The sequence below is a fragment of the Silurus aristotelis genome, assembly GCF_946808225.1.
Source record: "Silurus aristotelis genome assembly, chromosome: 10".
Taxonomy (NCBI): domain Eukaryota; kingdom Metazoa; phylum Chordata; class Actinopteri; order Siluriformes; family Siluridae; genus Silurus; species Silurus aristotelis.
Genome location: NC_139583.1, coordinates 25,083,796 through 25,097,259, shown reverse-complemented (window position 1 = coordinate 25,097,259; position 13,464 = coordinate 25,083,796). Strand labels below are relative to the sequence as shown.

The 13,464-nt window shown below is 36.1% G+C and overlaps 1 long non-coding RNA gene across 1 annotated transcript; it reads right to left on the bottom strand.

The window, feature by feature from the left end:
* Positions 1-5,367: 5,367 nt before the first annotated feature.
* LOC310732565 lies at positions 5,368-8,216 on the bottom strand. Its single transcript, XR_014535498.1, has 3 exons — positions 8,106-8,216; positions 6,633-7,082; positions 5,368-5,513 (listed from the first exon to the last, which is right to left on the bottom strand). It is a non-coding gene; the product is annotated as an uncharacterized lncRNA (long non-coding RNA).
* Positions 8,217-13,464: the final 5,248 nt, after the last annotated feature.

Genomic DNA, 13,464 nt, shown 5'->3' with positions numbered 1-13,464 from the left:
TTCTGGACCCGCCACTTCAACCATCTGGGCCACGAGTATGCACAAATCCATCTTCACTCTCACTCTCTGATTCAGTGTCTGTGTCAGGGTCGTGTTTTTCGTCGGAGTGTGGATCAACGGTTTCATCATACCAGTCCCACTCTCTATCTGGGTCTCTCCTTGATTTCCGTCGTCTGATATTTGTTCGGTCTTTTACCAAACGATGTTCAGATGTTGATTCTTGGCGTCTTCTACTCGAAGATCTGGTTTCCATCTGTGGTCCGTGTCTGCCTCCGTCTTTCTTTCGTGCAGCGGATCTTCCTCTGCTTCTATCTTTTCCTCTTGTATCCATAGTTAGGGCTTCTTCGCCCTTTACTTGAAGGAGTCGTGGAGATGAAGGCGGTGGGAGAGGCAGTGTAGATATTGGCGATAGATCAAAATATGATGGTGCAGCTTGTGTTTCTTTTTTTTCCTCAGCTGGTCCAGGTCCTGGCCGTGATTGTGGTAAGGGGAGTGCGGCGGCGACAATTTGAGGAGCAGGGGGAGGAGAAGAGCGGGGAGAGACTGGACAGCGATCGTCATCCTCTTGTCCTTTGCGGTCCCTTACACATCTATCACTCTCAGAAAAAAACAGAAGTAGAAACAGTGGATGATACAGGAGCCACTTCTTTACACAATTGTTTCTTATATCGTCTATCAGCTTCATTAAACCAGAGCTGTAAGATTCTACCATGTCTTTCATGATTTAGGACATCATCTCTCCCTTTATACTTATGTTCTTTCCATCTCTGCAATACATCTGTCATGTGCGTCAAGCCTAGTTTCCCCTTAAACCCATATAATTGTTGTAAGGCGTTCACATCCTCATGCCACCAAGACCCATGTTTGTTAGTCATTATCTTATAACACCCTTGAGTGAAATCCACTCCTGAGTCTCCGTCTCTGTCTGTTTTCTGTTGACTGTTCCCCATCTCTCCCCTCCCTGTAGATCTATTAATTCTCCACGTGGTCACCACGTATCATCGACTGATCGTCATCAGCCTATTTTTCCCTTTACTTAATCCCCTGTTTTGGATTAAGTCCTGACCCTTTTGAGAATATGTCCCTGATCTACTTTTACCTTTGAGGAGAGAAAAAGGAACACTCACCTAGAATTTTTGTAGTATGTGCACCGCGTGCAAGTTCGTTGGATCGGGTCGCCGGGGATCCCGGATGAGTGCAACCCTCCACCCGATTTTGGGGTTCAGGAGCCAGAAGACGATTTTGTCTTGGGATGATCAGTCTGTTGCTTCCACCAGGAATCCTCAGCTAGCCGATCGCATCCTCGAGCCTTGAGCAAGGCCCTTAACCCTCTATGCTCCGGGGGTCCCTTACGAGGGAAATATCAAGGTCCGTGACGTCGGAGTGATGTGGGGCCGCCTTCCCGTGGGCTCACCACCTGCAGGAGGGACCGTAAGGGACGGTGCTGTGAGGATTGGGCAGCAGTCAAAGGCGGGGGCCTGCTTAGACTGCTGCCCCCGCGACCCAAATTACGGATAAGCGGGAGAAAATTAATGAATGAATGAATGAACTTTATTTGCCCTCTGCAGAGAGCAAACAGGCGTTCATCAGTCAGACAATGCTTCACCGATAAACGCTTCTCACCATGCTTTTATGCTGTTATTCAACCTTCGAGACCACATTATTATTACGACATTGCATATAATCAATTGTTTTCTCTCGCTATTTAAGACAATATTATTAAATCTCTTATTACGACATTGCAATATAATACTGATTGGTTTGCTCCATAATAAAACTAATCATTTGTTTCTCACGCAGTTTTAGTTCACTTCGCCCTAGTGACGCATTTTGCACACAGATGTTTTCCCATTCTGTACAAAGATAATCTTTTATCTTTCTCTGTTTTGCTTAGCTGAGAGCACAGTGCCCGGTCAAGAGCATTGTGTTCAGACATGCTGCCTTGATCACGCTCTACATTGCCTTGGGTTAATACATGGATTATTGCAGCTCAGCTAGGAAAGAAATTCGTTAAATGCATGATTATAACAAAATACATATAAACAGAATTATAATATTAATGTAAAAATTTCATCTTACAGTGTACAAAACCCACACATGTGGCAATCACTTCCCGATCACCTAAAGAGGATGAATCCTCGCAGGATATTCACAGCTTCCAACCTGTTAGGAATCAACAGAAACAGGAAGTCTTTTCTTATGAGTTCACAGTCTGCATTTCTACCATGTTTGATTATTGGAATGTGTTGATGCTTGTACAGGCCATGGAGACCATCCTTCAATTGATAAAGTCTTTTTCTTCAACTATATTTGCTAATGAACAATATGTGAGAATGTCATACAAATTGTGTTTGTGTACTTTACTTTGTGTAATGTAAATACTGAATGTCCTCTTCAAACTTTGTGTACGTACGAATATTAACCACAATGTTTGCTAAAACTTTTTAAATGTAAAACTAGTCATTTAATGTGCATCTTAACCTATGTATCCGATATTTGTTTATCTATCTATCTATCTATCTATCTATCTATCTATCTATCTATCTATCTATCTATCTATCTATCTATCTATCTATCTATCTATCTATCGCCTTTCGAATTCCTTTATAATGTAAATCTTATTTCACAGGCCAACAACAAAACAACCAAAACTAATAATTTCCTTCAATTAAAAAAAGCAATCTTTCAGCTATTAACAGTCCATGCCTTGGAGTAGAAAAAGTGCATAGCCAGATACCTGGCATCATGTCTGGGTTTAGGCTCTGAGCTGAGGAAATCCTCAGGATTGAGTGAAGATGTTTATCAGTGAGACTCTTGATTGGTGTTTTGTTCATCTTCATCAAAGAGAACAGTTGCTCACAAAGATATGAGATGCCGAACACAGAGAGGATTTGAGCAGTTTGGACATGGAGTTGGAGCAGTGTGTCGGGGAGGAAACATGGAAACTGTGCAGCACACACAGAGTCGTACTTTGACTTGAGCGTGTCAGACTCACTACACTGGAGTTCAATCAGCTCAATTTGAAGGTTGGTTGGTGTGCTTTCCATTTCAACCACAAACGGATTACTGAGCAGTTCAAATCTGTATTTCTGAGTTTCAAACCTGGTTAGCGCTGAGTACTCAGAGTTTTTCAGCGGTCTCGACTGACGCGCCAAGGCACTAACAAAGCATTCTGGGATTTGTAGTATTAGTGGTGAATGCGCTATATACTGGCGGGCCATCTCTAATACACATTTGATATGATCTCGCGGGCCAAATAATTAATATCATTATAATTATAATTATATATATATATATATATATATATATATACACGGATGATATTCTGATTTGTGGTGAGAGTAGTGAGCAGGTTGAGAAGAGCCTGGAGAGGTGGAGGTATGCGCTGGAGAAAAGGGGAATGAAAGTCAGTAGGAGTAAGGTGGGCCAGGGCACTCCGAGGAGGGTCTCGCCACCCGTTCAGGGTGGGTGGAGGGCGCCTGAAGGAGGAAAGCCTGGGACAGGCCCGCACAACCTGGGACATGAGGATGGTCAGGTGCCAGTGGCGGGTACCGCGGAGCTTGCTGTGAACTGCCACTGGGTGGAACACCTTTGAGGTCAGAAAAGGTATGAGGCGGAGTGACAACGTAGGATCCGCAATGCGGGTAGGATCTGTAATGCGGAGGCGGAGCGACACCCTCTGCGGCAGTCCGAGGCAGAGCGACGCCCTCTGCGGTGGTCTGAGGGGGAGCTACACCCTCTGCGTCGGTCCGAGGCAGAGCCTAGGTAATGCAAAGAAAATGAATTTCCACTGGACAATATTTACAGAAAATTACATAAATGTCTTATAAATATGTCCCATTGTGCAGAGGTTTATATAATGTACAGCCCACCAGATTTCTTTGAATTTTTGGATTCATCATTCCTACAGAACATCCCAGTAAGCAGATCTACCTTGAGGAAAAAAAAAAAAAAAAAACACAATGGGATGGTATTTTGAGAAAAGCATGACTTAGACAAATGATTACACACTTGCCACAGACATCTGTATCTATCAAACAGAACATAGTAAATAAAAAAATAAAAGTAAAAAGCAGCTCTGTTCCCTTTTCAAATATGATCAAAGTTAAAACAAGAATTTAAATATAAAAACAAGCTTCATGCACTTTTTATTAACTGAGTAAGATACATTTTTATTAGATTTTCTATTTTATTTTTTATAGCCTCTGTAATATTTCTGTAGTCTCAAATTCTAATTTTGTCACACATAATCAAAAACATGAAATGCTTATAAAGCTGGTTTGTCTCTTATAAAAAAATAAAAAGTTAACTTAACTTAAAAAATTTAGTAAATTTGCTGCAAAGCAATTTTGAGTTTACTCAACTTCCGCAGTTAAAGTTATGCCAAATCATTGTAGAAAGTGGATTGAAACTGCTATTTTAAGTTAGGTATACCTTCCTCAGTAAGTTCATCTAACCTTCCTCAGTAAGTTCATCTAACTAGTCATCATGAGTTTGTTTAAATTAAAAAAGGGGGTTGAGTGAACTTTGAAAAACGAGTAGGGAGAACTACACACCTGAAGTTCAGTAAACTCAAAAAAGCTTTGCAGCAAATTTACTAAATTTTTTAAGTTGGTTCAACTTAATTTTTTTCTTTTAATTTACAGCTTTAAATGTTTCATTTAAACTTCTTTCAAATTCCTGTTTGGCACAGGAATTTCACATTAAAAATCAAACACAGATATTGCAAAACATACTGTAAACATATTTTGTTTTAGAATGTTTTTTTAGAAAAAATTTTTTTTTACAATTTTGCCAAGCGACATTTCCTGTCAACATGAACTGCAAAAATTGGATTCAGATAGTTTTTTCTCTAGTCATCAAAATATAATAAATAATTGAAAATAAAATATATATAAAATTGAAATAAAATAAAAGGCAAAAAAGGCAATCTTGTAATGCCTTTAAAGTGCTGGAGTAAAATAAATTGTTCTCAAAGTGCCAGAATAATCTTAAAATGCTCCAAAAATAAACAAGCAGAGTTTTAACACATTCGTTAGAGCAATGAAGTATTAACTGTATAAACAAAACTTAAGTCATTAAACCTTACATTAAAACTTAAAACTGACTTTGGCATATGTTGTACTATTATACAGCTACTAAACAAACAGGAACAAATCAGTACTTGCACTTTTGATCAGCCATATGAACTGCAGCTACTTACACTTTACCACTTTGTTTTGAATCACTGGACTCTTGAAGAGCACTGGGGGTCAAGGCCAATAAACACTTTCTGAATAGTTTCAAAAGTGTATTTTATTCTTTAGGATAGCTAATGATTTAATCAAAAATCAAGTCAAATGAGCAACAGCTGTAGGGACGTCTTGCACATTATCCAGCACAAATTGCTCCTCTAAAACTACAGACAGGCACCTTACATTTGGGTTTGAATGGATGGTGGCAACGTCATCTTCAATGACAGTTTAGACCCCCATCTTCATCCCTTTTGTATGAGTGTCTTCTGGGTCTGTGTCCTGCAGTAAAAAGCAGCATAAAGACAGAATCAAAACCCATTTTTAATTCATAGAGTTCTGCTGGACCACAAAGAGATTTTCATATTGTTTGAGATAGGTCACTCAAAATCACACATGCCACAATTTTCCATTGTGTTTGCTTGGATATACACCATGTTGCCAAAAGTATTGGGACACCCCCTTCTAATGAACAGCTTTTACTACTTTAGTGATTTCCATGAGTACAAATCTTAATGTTTAGGCATATGATGAGATTCGATGGAATTGTGTGCATCTAATTTTATAGCAACAGTTTGGTCAGGACCCTTTTCTACTCTAAAATAGCAATGCTGCTGTGTATGAAAAGGTTCCAAAAAGAAATTACTGATTCAGTCAGTGTGAAAGAACTTGACTGGTCTGCAGAAAGCAATGGCTTAATACCAGATGAACATCTCTGGTGGGACTTATATGCAGACATTGAGCCAAAAACTAATCACCAAACACTAATAACTTCTACTTAGACTATATGGACAAAAGTATTGTGACACACCCTTCATTAGAACAGAAAAAGGCACTTCCAAAACTGTGGCAACAAAGATAAAAACATAATTCATGTATTTACAAATTGTATTTCCATCTCTGTTGCAACAGTTTTGGAAGTGTCTAAAATGACCACCCATATGTATAAGTCATTGGTGTTTGGTTTGAGTTTTGGGCTCAAGCTCTACATTTAAAGTGACATCAAAGGTGTTCAGATGAGATTAGGACTTGGCTTCATGCAGACCAGTCAAGTTCTTCCACACTGACTGAATCAATAATTTCCTTTTAAACCTTGCCTTATACACAGAGGCATTTTCATGTTAGAATAGAAAAGGGGGTGTCCCTATACTTTTGGAAATATAGTGTAACACTTAATTTGTGGTGTCAGACTCATTACTGACAAGTATTCAACTAGGATTATTTAATAAATACATTTTTGCCAACACTTTGCCTATGCCATTCTACTCTTTCCCCTGCCGTTTGGCTTATAGAACAGTTATCAGATTAGTTTCGGACACCAGACAAAACTGTTTTCTCTTTACAGGATCTGTACCTCAGGTATAAGATAATCTGCCTATAACAGACTGATAGCACACTTACCAGGAAAGACTTCAGGAAGTTTCCAGACTTTTCCCCTCATAAACAAAGGTAGACTTTTGAGAGCTCTAGGTTTATTTTGAGCAACACACCAGAAGCCTGAAAGACACAGAAAAAGTTAAAACCTTCAGATTTATGCTTTCGAGATATGTGGCTACTAAAAGTTGAAAGGACATTGGTTGTCAACTCACAATCTTTAAAAGGACAAGTGACTGTGTCATGCCTCCTCAAAGGATTAAAACTGGGATGGCTGACAAACATCTTTAAAATCACATAACTCACATGAAAAATTACATCTTGTCAAATGTGTTTTTAAAGCACCTAAAGTTTTAAAAGTGCAGATGCAGTCAGTATACAAGCAAGGATGCTGCTGGGATCGCCCTAGATAGTGCAGAAGCCTGTAGTGTTTCAAAAGGACCTCTCTGCTACTGTGGGCAAATCTGCATTCCAAACCTATGAAAAGAAAAACAAACACAGTTTGACATGTGCAGTAATACATTCCATCTAAATTGACATTAATTGTTTAAAACACAACATAAATATTACATACAAAAAATGAGAATATACAATGAATCACATTCAAAGCAAAATAATAATGCCAAATTACATTGAACTAGTTAAATTGTGCTAAGAAGAGCTATGCTAAAAAAAAACACTAAGCTCCTAAAATACTAGACATTTGCTGATAATTCAACATGAAATATTTTCTGTATTTTAGACCGGATGTTATGTAAAGCACGTTATGTTTTATGTCTAAGATCAGAAATAACCACACGGTTAACAAGGCTAAGAATACCCTATAACTTACTGAAATGTAAAATGTTGTTTTTCCCCACTTTTTAATAATACTAACGACTTTCCTTGTTGATTGTGTAAGGGTCTTCACTCAGGTAGATCGCATTTTTCCCGTAAGTAGTGCTCTGTTTCATGGCAGCTGGACGATCAATAGTCACGTGTTTAGCATTAACGTTAGCCAAAACTGATTTACAGAGAGCAAAACATAGCCGGTAAAATAGAACTGACCAGCTGGCAGAGGATTCTGTCTGGTCTGAAAGTCTTCCTCTAACGCAAATCAAGCAAAGATTTATCCATAAAGAACTATTCATTCTCAATTTAGCATTTGTAATTAGCATTAGGCGTATGACTGTGTTTCTTATGTCTTTCGTATGATTCTTTAATGACTTAAATACTGGAGATTCCATTAACTCCATCCACAACACACAATCCATTAAAATACAGTTTATTGTAATAACTATAACTTACACAAAAATCGTGTATTGTAAAACATTTCTTTAAAATTTTGCAAAGTGAACTGAACATGACCTTCAAATGAAGCACGCTAACTGTCTGAGCTCATTGCAAAATATCACTACATTCCTTAAAATAGTCTTTCCAAAAACAACGTTACATTTTCCGATAAGCATTTGTGTAATATATTTAGGTTATTTTCGATAATAAAACTTAAAGAAAGCTTACCTGAATCAGAGAACATCCAGCCCCTTCTAAAATGCAGTTGATGAGGGGAAACCCTGTGCACAATGCTGTGGAAACAGACTGCGCATGCGCAATGACAGGACGTGAAACGCTTGAATGAAGAAATCAAAATGTTACGTTTTCCCAACTTCATTGTTTATTTTTTATTGGACAAAATAGTAGTACACATGCAGTTAAATCTTTTTTTATGAGTAAACTCAACACTGTGCTCAAAAATATGTCCACCTAACTTATAATTTTAAACTGATTTAACAATTTGCAAGTTAGATTTTTAAATTTAAACTTATTACATTTTCTGGTCCTTTTCATTAAGCCAAATGGAGTAAAATTTTTATTAACTTTACCTCAATCAGTAAAAATACTTTTGCTTACATGTTAATGTTGGTGTTAAAGGGTTGCACATTCAAATTAGGATGACATTAAATTTGACATTAAATTTATATTATATTATTATTATTTCATAAAACAATATGCCCAATGTTAGTACATAAGCGGGTCAAAAGTCCAATAGACCATAAGATTGAACTATAAGATAAGAACTATATAAATCCCACACAACCACACACATGCACGCACACAAAACCATTAAAGATGAACATGCAAAATGACGCCCTTCGGAGGTAACATATTTGAATGTTATTCTCATCCTAATTTTCTATTTTAAATAAAAAACAAATTATCATTTATATATATATATATATATATATATATATATATATATATATATATATATATATATATATATATATATATATATATATATATATATATATATACAGTACAGACCAAAAGTTTGGACACACCTTCTCATTCAAAGAGTTTTCTTTATTTTCATGACTATGAAAATTGTAGATTCACACTGAAGGCATCAAAACTATGAATTAACACATGTGGAATTATATATGGAATTATATACATAACAAAAAAGTGTGAAACAACTGAAAAATGTCATATTCTAGGTTCTTCAAAGTAGCCACCTTTTGCTTTGATTACTGCTTTGCACACTCTTGGCATTCTCTTGATGAGCTTCAAGAGGTAGTCCCCTGAAATGGTCTTCCAAAAGTCTTTAAGGAGTTCCCCGAGAGATGCTTGGCACTTGTTGGCCCTTTTGCCTTCACTCTGCGGTCCAGCTCACCCCTAAACCATCTCGATTGGGTTCAGGTACGGTGACTGTGGAGGCCAGGTCATCTGGCGCAGCACCCCATCACTCTCCTTCTTGGTCAAATAGCCCTTGATGCCTTTAGTGTGACTCTACAATGTTCATAGTCATGAAAATAAAGAAAACTCTTTGAATGAGAAGGTGTGTCCAAACTTTTGGTCTGGACACACCTTCTCATTCGAAGAGTTTTCTTTATTTTCATGACTATGAAAATTGTAGATTCACACTGAAGGCATCAAAACTATAAATTAACACATGTGGAATTATATACATAACAAAAAAGTGTGAAACAACTGAAAATATATCATATTGTAGGTTCTTCAAAGTAGCCACCTTTTGCTTAGATTACTGCTTTGCACACTCTTGGCATTCTCTTGATGCCTACTTTGAAGAACCTACAATATGACATATTTTCAGTTCACTTTTTTGTTATGTATATAATTCCACATGGGTTAATTCATAGTTTTGATGCCTTCAGTGTGACTCTACAATTTTCATAGTCATGAAAATAAAGAAAACTCTTTGAATGAGCAGGTGTGTCCAAACTTTTGGTCTGTACTGTATATATAATATATATAAACTTTTGGTCTGTACTGTATATATATATATATATATATATATATATTATATATATATATATATATATATATATATATATATATATATATATATATATATATACAGTGAGGAAAATAAGTATTTGAACACCCTGCTATTTTGCAAGTTCTCCCACTTAGAAATCATGGAGGGGTCTGAAATTGTCATCGTAGGTGCATGTCCACTGTGAGAGACATAATCTAAAAAAATAAATCCCGAAATCACAATATATGATTTTTTAACTATTTATTTGTATGATACAGCTGCAAATAAGTATTTGAACACCTGAGAAAGTCAATGTTAATATTTACAGTAGCCTTTGTTTGCAATTACAGAGGTCAAATGTTTCCTGTAGTTTTTCACCAGGTTTGCACACACTGCAGGAGGACTGATTTCTCACCTTCCTTAGGATCATTGAGACCCCACAAGGTGAGATCTTGCATGGAGCCCCAGTCCGAGGGAGATTGACAGTCATGTTTAGCTTCTTCCATTTTCTAATGATTGCTCCAACAGTGGACCTTTTTTCACCAAGCTGCTTGGCAATTTCCCCATAGCCCTTTCCAGCCTTGTGGAGGTGTACAATTTTGTCTCTAGTGTCTTTGGACAGCTCTTTGGTCTTGGCCTTGTTAGTAGTTGGATTCTTTCTAATTGTATGGGGTGGACAGGTGTCTTTATGCAGCTAACGACCTCAAACAGGTGCATCTAATTTAGGATAATAAATGTAGTGGACGTGGACATTTTAAAGGCAGACTAACAGGTCTTTGAGGGTCAGAATTCTAGCTGATAGACAGGTGTTCAAATACTTATTTGCAGCTGTATCATACAAATAAATAGTTTAAAAATCATATATTGTGATTTCTGGATTTTTTTATTTTTTAGATTATGTCTCTCACAGTGGACATGCACCTACGATGACAATTTCAGACCCCTCCATGATTTCTAAGTGGGAGAACTTGCAAAATAGCAGGGTGTTCAAATACTTATTTTCCTCACTGTATTTATATATTGGTGCAGGTTTAGTTTTGAAATGCATGTAGTGGTTTCTTGCGAGACATTCCAAACTAAACTTTAATATTTTGAACATTTACAGTGATTAAGATGACAAAAAGAAGGGAAATAAATTATAATTTTTTTATTACATGTCATTATGGTGGTAGAAAAACAAAGAGCTTCTAACAAAAACCTACAATTAATTTTACAAAGTGCATCTTTACAAGACAATTGTATTAAAGGTTAAGCTTGTGTTTGTCCACAAGAATTGTCAAGGTAAAAAAAATAATCTTTATTTATTTTCTTTCATAAAGAAACAGTATTGATTTTCATCATACTTTGATTGCAGTGCATTGTGTTATGTTGAGGTATACTATATATCATATCTGGCTAAAAATGGCAAAACTTGTGGAGTGAACTGTGATAGGGTTTCTAATACAAATTAAACCTAAACCCACAGTTATTTGTTATATAATGTTTGAAAGGAAACAGTATGTTTTGGACAGTTTGATCTGATCTAAGTAACTATAATAATAATAACAGTAAGAAAGAAAGAAATAATAATAATATTAAAGTTATAATTATAGTAAAATTAACACAAAAGATAGATAGATTAGCCATTATGTGGTTATCTGAGCCTGATAAAAAGCATATAAATTTGTAATTCTATTTTTTTGTCTCGGAGTGTACTTAAACCATTCTAAATATCTATTGATTTTACCATCTACAGCCTAAACTATTACACTACTGCTGCACTGACCTTTAATATTTCTACTATTACTGTGGTACATTGTAGCCTTGTTCTTTTTTTTTGGCTTCTTCCTTTAGGGGTCGCCACAGCGGATCATCTGTCTCCATACCCCCTGTCCTCTACATCTACCTCTTTTAAACCAACTACCTGCATGTCTTCCCCCCTTCCTCTTTTCCAAACTCCTGGTGGCTCCATTCTCAGCATTCTCCTACTGATATGTCCTCATGTCTTTTCTCTGCACATGTCCCAACCATCTCAATCACACCTCCCTCACCTTGTCTTAAAAACGTCTTTCATGTGTGGTTCTTCTAATAAACTCATTTCTAATCCTGTATATCCTCATCACTTCCAATGGAAACCTCAACATCTTCAGCTCTGCTACTTCCAGCTCCACCTCCTGTCTTTGAGTCTAACTGTGGTACATTGTAGTAACTTTCTACATTTATTTTAAATTTTAAAAAATCTTTCTAAAAATTAGAATTAGAATTTTTTTTCCCATTTTATAGCCACAATTGTTTTACTGTAATCAAACCTAAAATTTTATGGGTGGGTTAAATTTGTATTTTTATTTTGATTGCAGTACATTGTGTTATGTTGAAATACACTGCTTCCATATGTGGCTATAAAATGACATAACACAAAATAAATCTAAACTGGCAGTTATTAATTAAATAATGTTTCAAGTGACACAGGATGTTTTGAACAGGTTGATCTGATGTAGTAATTAAAATAATAAAGTTCATTAACCCACTTGTTGTCATACAGCCATGAAAAAACTTTAATTATTTCATTTTTATATTCTGCTTGAAACTTGTGTTGCATGCCATTTTATTCTGCTTTTCCCTATATATCTACCTATTAATTGTAACTAACATTTTCTAAAGCCCCCTTGACAACACTTACCTGGCAGCGGCATTTAATTAATTAAGGTGTTGATACAAGTGTATTAGGTATAGCAGTGATGACATGTTAAACATAAACATGCTGAACATTTACTAGCTACTTCATTAAACATTCGGTAAATGATCCACCATACAAGTGTCATAGAGACAAACTGCATATTAGGGGAGTAAAATCCCCCAAGTCATTATCTTATTCAAATAAACCGGACTATAGATTTATTACAGTGCAGTCATGGAGTTTCAGGTGGCTATATACAACCAAGTAACAAACAAATGCAAAAACAGCTGTGACTTGTTGCCTTATTATCCCTGCACATGTCTCCTTGCAGTGGAGCAACAAGATAGATAATGTAAAATTTACTTTGTGGCATTAAAATATAATAGAATTACCTTTCCATTTACAGTATTTAAAGTATTGTTGTATTAGACATGCATTACATGTCTGTCTTGTCTCACATGTCAGAAACAAGACGAAATAGCTTTCTTGTCTCTACAAAGATAGTAATCATTGAATGTGCAATGTGTAACAGTGCATCAAATTTCCGATTTGAATTTAGTATTTTCCACTGTTGGACAAATAAATTCAGGCAGTTTTATTAGTAGCTTGGTAAATTCACCTTTCAATGCAGAAAAGTCTTAAATGCAATTTAACACTGCACCAGCACAGATGGCTTCGTTTCTGATCATTAAAACAATTGGTCAATTAAAGAGAAAATTAAATGCACAGCATAATAATTAATACCACTTAACGATGTTTTGCCCTGTCAGACTGCAGCTGGATGATATAGGACAGTAAATTATTGTAATAAGATTGAATGTATTCATAATTCATATATTAATAGCCATATTTCTTATAAATAGACATAACACCACTGTAATTCCTGTCTGCGTTGTAGGTTGGGAATGTTTCTTGAATTATAAAACTGCAACTTGCATAAAATA